This window comes from Sapajus apella, unplaced genomic scaffold, assembly GCF_009761245.1.
Source record: "Sapajus apella isolate SASKATOON/1434 unplaced genomic scaffold, GSC_monkey_1.0 scaffold133, whole genome shotgun sequence".
In the NCBI taxonomy this organism is placed as follows: Eukaryota; Metazoa; Chordata; class Mammalia; order Primates; family Cebidae; genus Sapajus; species Sapajus apella.
In genome coordinates this window covers 1,611,903-1,624,591 of record NW_022437073.1, presented here as the reverse complement: position 1 = coordinate 1,624,591, position 12,689 = coordinate 1,611,903, and positions in this window count along the sequence as shown.

The window sequence follows — 12,689 nt, the reverse complement described above, 5'->3', positions numbered from 1 at the left end:
ACTAGAAAAGAGGAATTCATACAGGTATTAGAAGCACAGCCTGATGTGAATCCTTAACTTGGCTTCTAGCCTTGAGGTTTTTAAAAAGTTGAAATCAAAATTTTTTATAAAAGTTCCAGCAAGGCCAACTTTAAAGTCTATATAACCCGTTAAATATTCTTGCTATGCTTTACACAAATAATCAGGCCAAGTATAATAGACTAAAATGTATTTTGCAAATAAATTGGTTCTACTATGATTTATCCTTGGTATAAATGGGAAAACTGGAGAGAGAAAAATTTAGATTCTAGCCCTGACCATTGTTTTTCAGTTTCTATTTTTTGACTCTAATGTGGGCTAAATCCTGAATTATTTCCTCACTACAAGAAATCTCTAAAGGAGAATCAGGTTTTAGCTATTGGTTTTCATTTAGCAATGCTTTTAGTTGGCTTTCTAATGGAATAGGTTCTTTCTTATTGTTGTTCTTGCATACAAAGTCTTTTTTGAATATAATATTCATGTGTATTATATCAAATTATTAATGCAGTATGTCTTTCATTGCTTTACTTCTAACAAAACCAAAGTTTCAAAGACTAGAGATGATTCAACCAAACCCGTGAATCTCCCTCATTTGAAATCCCACTGGGCCAGATCTGTTTTCCATTGCCAGTGCACAGCTGCTAAAACTACACAATATCTAGCACCCTTTCTAAAGGCTCAGGAACCACTGCAGAAGAAGAGGGCATGGAAACTGCAAGAGCTGTGTTAGTGAGATGGAGTGTAGAGGCTAAAGCAACTCCATCTTGGATGCTAATCTACCATGTTGACTTCTATTAACCCCTGTTCTGGGAAGGCCTCTGAGATTTCTATTTTATCTACTGTTCCTGTGTAAGAGCATGTACTTACTTACTGTAAATCCTGCCCTTAGGCAGATTCACACAGCATTCTTTCCTAAAAAGTATACTTCAGTTGTGCTAAAACTTTAAGACCAGTCAGGGCAACATAGGAAGAACCCATCTCTGATGGATGAAAATCTCAAAGGAACCCTGCTTCGATTGCAGAAATGTCTAATGTGCTACAAAAGAGAATACGGTATATAATCTCTCTTCTCTTAGAAGATCTGTGTCTAGATCTTCTCCTATGGTATTAAGCCCTCTGTTGAGGGGAGGTGGGATGGGTAATGGTATGGGGATCTGCCGTCTCATTTTGTGGCCACCCAGACATCATGGCTTCTGTTTGTAGGTCCCTATTAAATGTTCCTTTCTGAGAAGAAGAAGAAAAAGCCACAAATCCTTTACAGCCTGCTTGTCTTTAGTATAAAGTCCAAAAATATTGAGCTGGATGCGGTGGCTCATGCCTATAATCCTAGCATTTTGGTAGACCAAGGTGGGTGGATTGCTTGAGCCCAGGAGTTTGAGACCAGCCTGGACAACATGGTGAAGCCCCGTCTTTACCTGCCCTCCCCCTCAAATATATCTATACATAAAAATTAGCTGGGCATGCTGGTATACATCTGTAGTCCCAGCTCCCTGGGAAGCTGAGGTGAGAAAATGGCTCAGTCCAGGGAGGCAGAGGTCGCAGTGAACTGAGATCATGCCACTGCACTCCAGCCTGGGCAACAGAGCTGAGCTTCTGTCTATAAATGAATAAATAAATGAAACTTTTAAAAGCCCAAAACATTTAACAAGGCCGCTAAGACCCTCTGCCAACTTTCCACTTCTGTCTCCTGCTCCTCTTGCTTCCTCATGTTTTATTCCCTAGTCGTAGCAGACTTCTTTTGCTTTTCTAAATGTGCACATTCTCATGTACGTTGTTTTGTTGCAAGAATATTCTTACCAACCTTCTCTCCCTGCCCACCAGTCTCCCCACACTAGGCCAATTCCTTTTTTATCCTTTGGGTGTTACCTTAAACATTACTGCTCAGGGAAGTTGTCCCGATCCTCCTAAGTGTGTCAAGTCCAATGTCACATGCAACATTTCTTCTCTGTTCTCTTTTGTAGCACATATTAACTCACAGTTAGTTTATTTGTGTAGTTATTTTGCATATCAGGATCCCTACTAGATTATAAACTGTATGAGGCCAGGGAAATTGTCATCCTGTTTACTGTGGTCTCCTTGGCACAATGCCTGGCCCATGACAAGGTGTCAATAAGTACTAGTTGAAGGAGCAAGTGATTGAAGCCTGTACGTCCCATAGTTACGTTTGGACAATATAAGTCTGTCCAAAATTACTTCTGGAAGTCTTTTGAATACTAGAATTAATTCACAAGAACAGAATTCATACATAAAGAGTCATTATATTTGACTAGTAATTAGATAACACAGAAAGACATTTTACTCTTTTTTTTCTTGTAAAGTAACTACAGCTGTTACAACAATACAGATAATATCCCTTTACTTTTCTGTGAAATTGGCATTCTGCAGAGAAGAAAATTTTACGCAGTTATAAATGCTATTGCTAGAACTTTTAGGGCCCCTGGAAAAAAAAAACATGAATAACCCACACCTTTATTAATTATATAAGAAGCAGGGCTCCAGCTGCTACATAGGTGGTATTTTTTTTTTTTACCTATGAAAGCAGAAAAGGAAACTAATTATGGAGAATGATTTTCTTTGCTCAGTTCTACTTTACTCTTTAATACGTTTTTGTATTTTCTATAGACAATCCTCAACAAGCTAACTGATTTTGGAACACGCACACCACTGATTCATTTTAAATAAGGATTATTAAACTTAAGTAGGTATTATACAAAAGTGCAGTTTTAAAGAAAACCTTAAGGTTGGGTGCCATGGCTCACGTCTACAATCCCAGCACTTTGGGAAGACGAGGTGGGCAGATTACTTGAGGTTAGGAATTCGAGACCAGCCTGGCTAACATGGTGAAACCTGTCTCTACTAAAAATACAAAAATTAGCTGGGCGTGCTTGTGTACGCCTGTAATCCCAGCTACTTGGGAGGCTGAGGCAGGAGAACTGCTTGAACCTGGGAGGTGGAGTTGCTATGAGCTGAGATCGCACCACTTCACTCCAGCCTGGGTGACAGAATGAGGCTCTTTCTCAAAAGAAAAGAAAAGAAAACCTTTAAAGTTTTATTAAATACTCTAAGTAACTTTTTGAACTGTGAGTTTGAGAATATAGAGGCTGAGTCAGAACCCACTCTGAAATTAGTCTTGGAAGGTTTCAATGGGGCTCAAACCTTCTGGGAACTCTGCAAATAACTAAGAATATTGTCCTACCATACATATTCTTTTTAAGAGCTATCTTTAATAGGGAAATATGCTACATCTTGAGCAGTAAACAAAATACTTTCTTGCAGGTAAAAATAGACAATGAATACTATAAGCAAGTAAATTATACAGTATGTTAAAAATAGTTAAAACTAATAACCCGAAATCCAAAACAGAATGAAATGGTTAAAATGTATTTTCTTTCCTTCAAATAGTTTCAAAGGTTCCACACACTCTGAAATTAAAGGCTGCTCACTTTTTAATGAAATTTTCTGAGAAAAAAGGTCCAGTCATATAAAGTTTCTTATGTATTTATTTATTTTTAGAAACAGGGTCTTGGCTCTCTCGCCCAGGCTGGAGTGTGTTGGTGCAATCATAGCTCACTGGAACCTCGAACTCCTGGGCTCAAGCAATCCTCCTACCTTAGCCTCCCAAGTAGTTGAGAATACAGGTGTGCAACTAATTCTTCTTTTCTTTTTTGTAGAGACGAGGTCTTGCTGTGTTGCCCAGGCTGTCCTTGAATTCCTGGCCTCAAGGGATGCTCTCGCCTCAGCCTCCTCAAGTGTTGGGGTTTACAGGCATGAGCCGCTGCACCCATGCTCTTTTTAAATAGTAGGTGTATTCATAAGTTGTTGATCCATTTACTCTAAAATATGTATTAAGTGCCTATTATGTGCAGAAGATATGGCAGCAAGCAATACGAACACAATTTCTGCCCTCATGACCAAATATATTAATCCAAGAATTTCATGGTGGAGAAGCAGATCTGAAAAAGCATGCATCATCTGCATAGCACATTTACCCTAAAGTTAATAACTACTTTTAAAAGGCTCTTCATGCTTGTTTTGTCAACTGAGATCTCCTGAAATCCAAAGCACTGTTTTGAACTGGAGGGTGGAGATAGGGTAAGTCTTTTTTGCTGCCGGTACTATAATATCATATTTTTGTTGTGACAAGGAAAGCTACTTGCCAGTAGCTGTGTACCCTTTATTTCTTATCCAAGGTGTATTAACTGAGCCATGAAGGGTGGCATCAGGGAAAGTGTTTCCTGACTGCAGGCCCCTCAGGGCAGTCCAGGTGAAGAAACTTCAGTTTCTACAAGAATTTTTCAGAACCAGATCTGGGGCTGCCTTTCAATCCTAGGTTCGTGGAATATTCTCAATGTCCAAATTGTGGAAATGGTTTTAAGGATGAAAATGTTTTTAAAACATATCCAATATCTTAATAATATGTCATAAAATGCTCCAGACATTTGTGGGAGAATCTGTTGCTTTTACCAGCCTAGAATCTCTTTCTGCTTCTCCTGGTCCTAGCACCCTACTTTTTCTTTGGCAACGCATCCCCCTCCATGACATGCCAGGACTGCCAATCAAGCGACCCAACTCCCTTGGCCAACCTGTGTGCCTGGGACCTGAGCCAGTCCAAGCTGATTCTCCTAGGATTAGAATCTTGAGCACGGTGACTCAGGGTCAGAAAACATTTGCAGCCAAGACTTTCTGATGACAGAATCCTGAAGAAATCATCCATGGGTTCTTGCCATCTAGATCCCCAAGTTCAGCTGAGCTACCCTGTATATCCTTCCTATGAAATTTCCTGGCATTGTTTCTGTTGCTTACAATCAAACAATCCTAATCTATCTTCCCATATAAGTAGATTGAATTATGTCATTTAAATAATTATAGACTTTTAAAAATGCAGTATATACACTGAAACAGCAAAAATGAGAATTCATTTTGTTTTTCCTTAGGAGTCATCAGAAGTTCACTCCTCAGACACAAAAGTACAGTTTAAATGTGTATGTAATGACCATGGTTTTTCTGAATGTATGCAGGCCTACAATCCCAGCTACTCAGGAGGCTGAGGCAGAAGAATCACTTGAACCTGGGAGATAGAGGTTGCAGTGAGTGGAGATTGCTCCACTGCAACCCCAGCCTGGTGACAGAGTGAGACTCTGTTTCAAAAAAAAATTACAATGAATACAAATTTTTTCCTCCAAAATGAGATACTTATACCAGAAATAAAATGAGTCACTATAATGGCTGTGTACGGCAGCAATGGCCACAGTCTCTTCGCTAAAAAATGCCATTTATATATATGTGCATATAGATAGATACACACAAACACAGACGCATTCCTATTCAGATTTGTACAAAACAACATCTACTTATTTAGACTCCTGTTTCTTGATGATAGAGAGTTTAATTATCAGACAGGAAATTTTTCCATTCTGATAACTGTTCAACTTTCTGACCATTTCCTAATTTATAAAGATGAAGCACACTAGACTCAGATGCACTTTATTCTACGTTAACTTCATCACCAGTTTCTGACTTTTAAAAAATATTCATGGGCTGATGCAATATTTAGATATAACCAGAAAAGTTTTGCAAACTTCAGAATATAGTATTGATGGTAGAAATATGGCTTAATAATAATAAATAATAACTTGATAACCTCGGGGTTTCTTTCCTTTTTTTTTTTTTTTTTATTTTCTCTCTCTGTCACCCAAGCTGGAGTGCAGTGATACAATCTCAACTCACTGCAACCTCTGCCTGCCAGACTGAAGGATCCTCCCACCTCAGCCTCCCAACTAGCTGAGAGTATAGGCACACACCACCACGCTGGTTAATTTGTCTAATTTTTGTATTTTTAGTAGAGGCACGGTTTCACCATGTTGGCAGGCTGGTCTTGAACTCCTGATCTCAAGTGATCTGCTGGCCTTGGCTTCCCAAATTGCTGGGATTACAGGTGTGAGCCACTGTGCCTGGCTGATGACCTGCATTTTTATAGATAGTCCTCTATAGTTTTTAAACTCTTTCACAGACTATACCAGTCAGATTCCAAGCAAAAAGTAAAATTTACTCAGAAAGTGCAATGAAGAGACTTTAATGAAGGAGCTACTTACAGAAGTTGTGAGGTTAAAGAGCAAACAATGGATGTTGAGGCACCCAGAGAGCGGCAAGAGTAAAAAGCCATTACTTGCCCTAGGACTTAAGGGCTATGGAGTGAAAACAGGATTACCCAGAGCTCCATGAAAAGCTAAAGTCAAGGAAGATGGGTCTCTCAATTTGCTTCCCAGTAGATCGTACAGAAGCAGTGAGAGAGGGCAGAATCATTTTGTTCCCTCTCTTTTCCCACCTTCTGATCTGCTGCTAAAATCAACTAGAAGCCAGATGGCAAGGGAGTCCTGGCAATGTGGTTGGTAGGAGGCAGCAAATCCTCAGAGTATAAAGATGAGCAGAGAACTGGGGGTTGGGGGGAGAGAGAATGAATCTAGGGGAAAACCACAGAATAACTAGACACATACATTAACTCACAATACAACAGGCTCCGAGAGATTAAACGCCTGATTAAATTTACACAGCTCATGATCCCTGATCTGGGACTTAAATACAAGTTTCCAGATCCTACAAAGCCAGTGCTTTTCCCAATATGCCTTAGTTAATGGCTTAGTTACAGATGATTGAGGGGTATTGTGTTGCTGAGTCAAATATAATATTTTATTTTAAACTGAGTCAACTCAAGAAGGGTTCCTACAGAGGCTCTTTCTTGCATATCTGCCATGGGAGTTTGGCCCAACAAGATTGTCCAGTGAACCAGGTGAACACAGTGATGATGACTGTTTTGTCCTGGTGAGATCAACAGGGATACAGTCAAAGTCATGGGAACAATAGAGAGAAATAAGCCAGCAAAGAGGAGACCCTGATGCTGTCAGAGAGAAACATCATAGTGTAGCTAAAAGCCTGGTTATATAAGTCAATAGCCTGAGTTTGAATTCACTGTCTCTCACTACCAGAGGTACTGAGGAATTAATCCAAGTTTTGCTTTACTCATCTATTATTGTGGGTAAAATACCTACCTCACAGGGTTGGCATGAGGACTAAAATAACGTTTATAAAGAGCTTAGTGTTTGGCATACTAGTTCTAATTAACAAGAAAGCTACTATATATTGGAGTGTCGACATGGTATTGCTATCCATAAAGCATACATAAGGTAGAGCTTAATATCTCTCATTTTACAGACACAGAGATTGGGGCTTAGAGAATGATTTGTCTAAAATCACACAGCTAATACAAGGGTTGAGATCTGAATTTAAAAGCACATGCTTCTACTCCACTGCACCATTCCAGAGGAAGATGGGATTAAAATAATTCTGTCAGTGGGGGCTCACGTCAGGCACTTTTAAATTGTGCCTAAACACATCTTTTCTTGAACTTTTCCATGTTCGTGTAATGTGGGGGACATAAATTATACACCTTTTTCTGGTTATTCCTCTCCTCAGTTTGCTGTGTCCATTGTTGACATTTCAGACACATCAGCAATGTTACTGTTTTTTAAATAAAGCCCAGTATGCCCTTGAAGAATATGCCTTTCACTATAAGATAATTGGTTTGGAATCCTGATGCCATTATTTATCATCACGTGGAGCTGATTTGCAAGGAATATGGCTTTGATGCTTGAGGATTGGCTTTGCGCCAAGAAGTCATTGTTGGGGATTCTGGCTGTTTGATGTTAAGATGCAATCTGCTGAGATGCTGACTAGGCCTATTAATAGAAGTTCAAACACAGTGTCACAAGCTTAACTATGAGGGCCTGGAAAGAGAGGCCTGAATAACAATTCTGACAGAGCCAGGAGGTGTCATTGGACAGGACAGTGTGACCTTGACACCATGTTAAGGACTCACGAAGGCATCTGAGACATGCCGGCAGTTCCTCCCCATGCTTACTCTCACTCACATTCACCAGTTTGGGCACATGGTGTGCCCCAATTAGGTGTCTTTCTTTCCCACAGGATAGAGCTCCTTAGAGGCAGGGATTATGTCATTAATTCAGAAAGCATTCATTGAGTGCCCTTGCCACTGCCAGGCATTGTACAAGGAGCCAGTAGTCTTATTCATCTTTGTACCCAGCATCTCACACAGAGGCTAGCACATGGCATGCATTCAATACATGTTATGGACAAAATATTACTCACCAAAGAGGCTAAACACAAACATTATGTTCATTTGAACAATGAACATATTCTAATGTGTTTTCTCAAATTTTGCTATAATACCCAAATTTTTAAATTTAAAAAAAATCAAGTTCTGGCAACTATGACAGAACTATTAAATGCATTCCTATTTATCTCATGGCTAAAGGCTTAGATCATTCAAGCTGATCAAATATTATAGTTGTTTGGGAGTGAAGTTCATATTTGGCACATTCAATTCATAAAAAAATCCTCAATACCCAAACAAAATATAAACCATTCCTTGATTATCAAAAGGTAATATGTGTTTCAAGGTCATCTTTAAGGAACCATTTCTTATGGTATAGGCTCTAGCTATAATAGGGTTAAGAGTCTGAATTCATAAATGCTTTCCTTCTTACTGTGATTATTTTTTATACTCAATTAGTAATACATAATTATGATAAGACCCCTAGGCTACAGTCAATCATTTAAAATAATAATAATAATAATAATAAGAAGAAGAAGAAGAAGAAGAAGAACCTGATATCAATGAAGGTGTTTTGTAAAAGCAACAGAAACAACTCTGATTAGCTCAAACATAAAAGAAATTCATTTGAAAGATAATGAGTAGCTCTCAGAAGGGAAGGCTGGAAGCCCAGGTTCAGAAATAAATGGCAGGAACCAAGGAGGGTTAGCTGCAGGAAACACAACAAGGAGCTGGATGGATACGCTGCCACTGGACCCTCCTTGCCACTACCCTCCAGTGAGCAACACCTCACAGTCTCTACAGCATGGAGTTGGAGCCCACATGGGCTGAGCCACAGCCATAGGACCACAGCCTAAGTGCCAGACATGGGGAGAGAGAGGATTTGGCTCCTTGAACTTCTGTAGCAAGAATTTGGGCCCACCTTCCATAAGCCTTATCCACTGTGAAGTCAAAAATAGGCAATGTCCATTACATAGAATGAATGATTTAAAACAAGTCCAAATATATTGTTTGTTATGACACCTAATGGCAAAAAATAAATGTGTAAAAATATAATACAGTAGAATAAAAGTAAACAGGTAACAAGACCATGATAGGTTGAATACTGTCTCCTTGCTCTAAAGATGTCCACATTCAAATCCTCAAAACCTCTTAATACAATGCTTTCATGGCAAAGGGACGTTGTGCATGTGGTTAAGGATCTTAAAATAGGAAGATTAGCCTGGGTTATCTGGGTGGGCCCAATGTCATCATAAGGGTCTTTGTAAAAGGGTGGAAGAAGGATCAAAGACAGTAGAAGGATGTGTGACATTGGAAGCAAGATCTTGGAGTGATTCAAATCATGAACCAAGGAATGTAGTTGGCCTCTAGGAACAGGAAACGGCAGGAAACAGATTCTCCCCTAGAACATTCAGAAGCAGCCAGTCTTACTGTCACCTCGATTTTAGCCTCATAAAACATAATTTGGGACTTCTGACCTACAGAACTCTAACATAATAAATTGTGCTGTTTCATACAAAGGGTAAAGGAGAAATCCTGGCTCTTTAATCTTTCCAGTAAAAAACAATTCCAGATAAATGAGGGATTTCAGAAAATAGAAGATAAATAAAATACTTCATGCACATTAGTTGCAGTTCTTCAGTATTGTCAGTGTAACTGTGGCTGACTTTATTCTATCAGCCAAATTCTTTAATAATGGGATCAGCCTGGTGGTATTTTGCATACAACTTCATAAGCCCATGTGTTTTTCAATATTTGCACCATAATTTTTTAAAAGTTCTATTTAATAAGCTATTTAAAAGGAAGGCTTCTCATTCTATAATAAAATTTCTTTCTTTTTGTCCTCCTTGGTAACCATTAAAAATCATTTCTATCTAAAATGCAGCTTTCCTTTGGTATCCAAGGAGGATTGATTCCTGGGCCTGCCTTCCCTCATATTCAAATCCACACTTACTAAAGTCCCCTAGTCCACGCTCCTTATACGCGGGTTTCGCATCTCCCGAATACAGTATTTTCCATTCACCTTTGGTCGTGGAGGTGGAACAAGCATACAGAGGTCTAACTGCACTTATTGAAAAAAAATCTGGATTTAAATGGATCAGCACAGTTCGAGCATGTGTTGTTCAAGGGTCAACTGTAATTCCTAGTCTTTTTAAGAGATCTGGCCTCTCCGCTCCTATCCAGTTCCTTTCTCTAAGAGAATCTGTAATACTGATATTTTAAATCCATTGTGATGTGGAAGCACTGTATCAAAATAAATTGAGTCACTGAAGGTAAAACGTATCTCTGCATGCCTGCCCTTTCTCTCATTTGTCTATGTGCTATGGCTATGTGTAAGGACTTCCAAATATAGTAGTCTTTTCCTCCTACAGTAACTGAGTTAAGATTAAACACTTTAATACTTAAAACAATTGTCTCATTGCAGCTAAGTGACAATAGAGGGTTCAGTTGTTTAAGAGTAATTTGAAAACTAAATATAATAAGATGCAACAGTCTGTTATATAAAGATAAAGCCAAAAAGGAAAATCAGTGATAGAAATGTATCATGTAAAATGAAAATAATGTTTAGCATTTTTAAAAGAAAGACAACAAGTTGATTGGAAATGCTCTTTGTTTTACAATAATGAATCTGTTTTTGTGCAAATACCAATCTCGGTTTTGTGTTATCTTTTCTATAATGGTTAGGGAAGATGGATCAACTTTTCACTGCAATTCATTGAGTTTAACAATTTCTTATCCTCTTCTTTCAGAAAAAATGAATACCCAATTCAAAGCAAAAAACAAGTTACATTTGATTGACTAAATTACCTAAAACTCATAGAGTTATACAGCAGCTTTTGAGAGTCAAAGTCGTGTTTGTTTTTCTCTCCAAATTGTAACAGTTTTAAAAAATGCCTAATCACATCATTGATAAAAATCATAGTCTACAAAGAATAAAGCAATTATGCTCATTTCTCTTAGCAAGACTTCATTCAAATTACATTTTGACTTTTAGTGACTCTTGGAAGCAGTGGTTTAACTTTCATGGAATTACTATGCATTGGTATATTTTATACAGTGTAAATTACTCCATTCAGTGGTAGTAAAGTTAACAGTTTGTATTTCCATGTGATTCAACAGACCTGAATTTCCTGGAATTGGGGGCAACCTTTGGGTATGCTGTTTCTTGACCCCCAGAGTTAAGGCTCACTCCCCTTCCAGACTCAATTGCTGGGAGCAGGCAGTATATTAGGACCACTAAGCTCAATGTGGGGGTTAGGCCTAGACTGAGTGTTGCCGAGAGCAGCCTGAGAATCTGGGTGTTGAGTAGCCTCTGGATTTCTGCATTCTCTGCATTCCTGCAGTTGTGCCCCACTTTCCTTACTTTGCCCAACTCTTCATTTGCTACTGAGATGGAGCTTGATGCTGAACATGAACTTTACAGTTGCCTATCTCTTATCAATCTTCTCCTTTACCCCTGTTCTCTGTATTCCTTGACTATGGGTTACATCTGAAATTGACAGAGCAATGTGATACTACTGCTTTTCCTGACTTTTAGAAACCATCTTTCTCCTTATTCCCTATCTAGCTACAAATGCTTAGACAGTGGTCTGAATAAGACCTCTTAAATTTTTAATTATTAAGTTTTTTACTGGCAAATATGTAGAGCAATGAAGAAAACATTTTTTAAGTAAGGTAACTTTATATAATTTATCATGCAATTTGGGTACATTTAACAAATATAAGATTTGTATTTCTGAAAGACCACTCCAGTGGTACATGGCAGAGAGATGGCTGAGTAGGGGGACAAAGACTGAAATTGAAGGTCTCTTTCAAAGACCTTGGAAAAAACTAATGAGAGCCTTCCCGAATGAAGGAGATGCAATTGGAGTGGTGGGAGAAGACAGATGCGAGGGATGTTAGGAAAATAGAACTATCAGGACTTGATCACAGGCCGTATGTAGGAGACAAGAGACAAACCAAGTAAATGTAAACGAGTTTTGGCTTGGATTACTTAGTCTGTGGAAAAGTCATTTACTGAAATGAGAAATTAGGAGAAAAATTAGATTTGGGGAGGAACTTACATTTATTTTTGAAAATAGCTATTGGTGGCCCTGGATATTTAATGTTTAGGTTCCAATTCTAGACTAGAATATAATAAAGTTAAATATGACTCAAATTAGTATTTAAAAATATTTTTTACAAGTTGAATATGTTGACCATTTTTGATTTGGGTTAGAAAAAGAAATAAGAGAAAAGTTGAATACAAGTCCAACTCCTCTTTGAAAAGATAACTTAATTCAAATAGTGAAATAATGCACCAACCATAATTTTGTATTTCTCAAAAATTTCTTCTAGATAGTAATGATAGTTCTTATATTTAAATAGCTTATATTATTACTAATTTAGAAACTGAGAACGTTTCCTCTTGCTGGGTATGCACGCCATCCATGCTTGGTGCAGACAAGGTTTGATAATATCAAGTTTTGACTGTTTGGTTAGTGAACAGTGAAACCAGTTGTTCATTTGTTTTTTGGATGATTAGTTATTAAGAGTTTCCCTT